Raw genomic sequence first — 3,836 nt, forward strand, 5'->3', positions numbered from 1 at the left:
TCAAGACTTTGTGAGCCTAGCACCCCAAATGTTGTGCCTCAAATGCTTCACACAACACCACAAGACATGGAATAACTTGAGAGAATACTTCCAAGCACTCAAAATCAGTTATGCCCTCTCTAGTAACACTAGGTCAACTAGGTCATGATTTTGCTAGCCATAGGGTTCCTTTTATAGTGTTGTCACAATTAGGGTTTACACATGAATGCCCTTAGTTGTCATGACTCTTGATTTCCCATGACCCATGGGTTTGTAACTCCCATTGACTATCCATGGAGCTCCATATGGTTATAACCAAACCCATAAACCATGGATCATTAATCCACCATAAAAGAATTGATGATTGTCATAATCAACCCTATATATTTAATTAGTCTCACTTTGATCACCAAATTAATACTAGATTAATACTTGATCAATACTAATTAAATAATACTATTATTAATATATTAGAACTTATAATATATTAATAATCATAAGTGCCTTATTCTCTCATTTAGTCTATCCAAGTATTGCAATGCCATGCAACCCAAATGGACCATGCCGGGTCGGGTCAAGTACATACCAAATAAAGTTATGGACTTAGACACTATATCCAACAGCCTCCCACTTGGATAAGTCAAATAACTATATTTGCAAATATGACTTCAAAATCCGACTAGCAATCGTATCTCTTTCAAAGTCTCTCGGAACTGAGATGATGGTGATACGCCATTTAAGATAAGTGATCATATAATCCTCTGTTCTCATGATATCAGCCGGACAAACACATGGAACATGGTCTTACTTATTGTCCAGCATTTGTTTCTCGATCTCTGATTTGTTTCGACATAGAACTAAATTGAACACATCAATTAGGTTCTGACCGGGCCCGGTACATAAGTCAAAACCAAATCATCGAGGGGCCCAGATATCGCTTCTATTTCTAGAAGGAACAGATAAACTTCGACTGATATGCTTGTACTAACTACTTGTTGAATTACTCACAAAGGAACGTTTTATGACATCGAGTTACCAATGCGTTTTCGTGCAATCAATGAATAACCAACTCATAGTCAACAACTCATATCTCTAGGTTTAAAGATTTATATGATATTACCGTCTCACGATCACTCGAGATAAATTCCATGAAGTGATGCAAGTGAGCGTGGGTTGGATCCAATACGCAGCCCTTATGAGTACTCATGAATGTTGTAGTAACCATTGCATTGTCCAAAGCACTTTAGACAAATCATACAAGCCAAATTCATGACAGTCTTGATTCATATCTACTTCCAACATATGACTGACTGTGGATGGTTTGAATAATATGATATATACCATAACATAATTATTCTGGAAGTCAAAACATGCAAAGTGAAACATAAGAATAATACTAATCTTATATGGCCCCAACAGTTTGAGTGTAAATAAAAACACCTTTTATTTAAGCACCATATTGATTACTCATTATTTATGTTTCGATTAATCAACTTTATGCTTGAATTAAAACATTAGTTGTCCCATGCTCCAAGCATGTACACTATGTTTTTCCAAACAACAATTATGCCATACTCCAAGTATGCATACTATGTTTACATATGGTCCTCTCTTTGTGAAATAGATCAATTGACAATATTCCAATGATGCTAATTTCACAATTCCAATCCTCGTTGTAAATGAAAGAATACCAAACTCTTGCCATCTACTGTAATCTGTTAGATTCTAAACTTATATGCAATGATCCCCTTGTAATGACTATGCACAGAAGTCACAAAGACTTGGCAACAGAAATTACAAAGTATTCCAATGGAAAACAATTCCATGGAAATGAAGTCTCAAATTCAAAGTACATTCCTTTGAACATCCTTCTTAGCATTAAGTTCTTTAATCTTACACAGATTCAAAGAATAACTTCCACCTATGGAGACAATTCCATATTACCATTTTGACCATCACTTCTGAACAAGAGTTGCCTCTTTTCAAAATATGTCAATATGGTCCTTACTCTATACTTCTAATTGTCCATGAGCAGCCAATCTTTGGTAAACCTCAGATTGTCCTCGACAACTTTGCTTAATCATTTTAGTCATTTCCAGTTCTATTCCTTTTTCCATCTTAATGCCCTAGGCATTTGGAAAATTTAGAATGGATGAATATTATAGCACATGTAATCAAACCTATACCCAAAGCATATGGGACATGATTTATGCTATAAAATTTTTTATTTGCCATGTTTTCATAATTCGAACTATGAAGAGGGATGCCGTAATCATAATCGAATTTTGAGAACGCAACATATATAGAATTTCCTTATGTTAAACCATTCCAACATAACATTCATATATATTCTTGACTAAAGTAGATTAAATTCTCAATCTAAGCTTGTAGAATTGGAGTGAAGTATAAAATCCTCTCCCTTAATTATAGCAAAACAACTTTTTCAAGGCGAATTGAAACTTTTGTTTTCTATAATTAACATTGCTAACCTGCAATATTTAACATAATCGTCATGCTCCCACTAGCATAATGATTACAAGCATAACACTTTATGCTCCCACTAGCTTTGACATGTACTCAGAAATCTACTGGACTTCTAGAAATCAATACTTTATTGATTTTCTTACCAAAGTTCATATTTCTGATACTAGATTGCTTTGATAAGACTTTATCAAAAACATACACCATTCCTTAGATAGCTCACATGTTTGTCTAGACCTTTTGCAATTCTCACTAGTTAGTGTGCCGGTTAACCACACACGCTCCACTAACTATATGAGAATGCAAATATCACAACCGCTATCTACTTAAAATCTTCTTAGTGGAAGCGTTTCCTCACCATCATTTTCATGAATCGAAGAGAAACCTTATGACACTTAGATTTTATGGTGTATGTGTTCCTATCCATGTGAATTTGTCATAACCATAATCACAGGACTAGGTTAGTGACACTTCCAAATTCATAGGGACTGAACTTGTGCAATCTTAATTTCTTGCCACCTGGTAGCACAATGCCCACCATTGCTTCCGGGTTGTTATGCAAACAATTGAGAACTCATAGAACTCACAAGCATAATCAACTTTCAACTGGAACAGACACAGAAACAAGAATATGTCAACACGATAGGTTACAAACCTCAAGTCGTGGGCTAGTGATTAACAAAACTCTTGATTTAGTTCTTGAAACTATTTCAGAATCATTTAGACTCCCACTATCCTCTTGACATATAAGACTTCTCTTTGTCAAGAACCATTCCTTGACAAAACAAATATTCAAGATCTAGTGCGGATTCTTATCAAGTTAAACACTTCTCACTATTGGTCTTAGCTGGTCTTTGTTTTATCCAAAACATCACAACTTACCAATCTCAAATGTACAAGAATAGGAAACATCTTACTCTACATTTGACAAGTGTTATGAACTTTCTAAAGACTATGTCACTCAAGTTACAATCTTGGAGTATAACTCCAGGATTTGTTTTTGGCACGAAGTATGAATTATCTTTTGATTTAACCATTTCAACAATTCACGATTCCTCTCCTCAGGCAACAAACACACTAAGGTGTCCTTAGAGGATCAATTGTGATATGGTTCCATAATCACTAAGATAATCATAAAACAAAATACACAAGTACTCTCCCATCTCTTCAGATTGGAGAAAATTTTATCTTTCTGCCTTATTTGATTCTTCTTATTCATTCTGCCATACATTGAAACTTTTCCAATGTTTCAGAATTACACTTAAACTCGTAAGCATAACCATATTTACTAAACTTTAGTAAATCATAACGAATAATCTTATCTATCTTTGTGGTGGACCTGACCAGCACACAACCAAGTGTACCCAATCTTTTAG

This window comes from Lactuca virosa, chromosome 3 (assembly GCF_052849685.1).
Source record: "Lactuca virosa cultivar CGN04683 chromosome 3, Lactuca_virosa_CGN04683_v6, whole genome shotgun sequence".
Taxonomy (NCBI): Eukaryota; Viridiplantae; Streptophyta; class Magnoliopsida; order Asterales; family Asteraceae; genus Lactuca; species Lactuca virosa.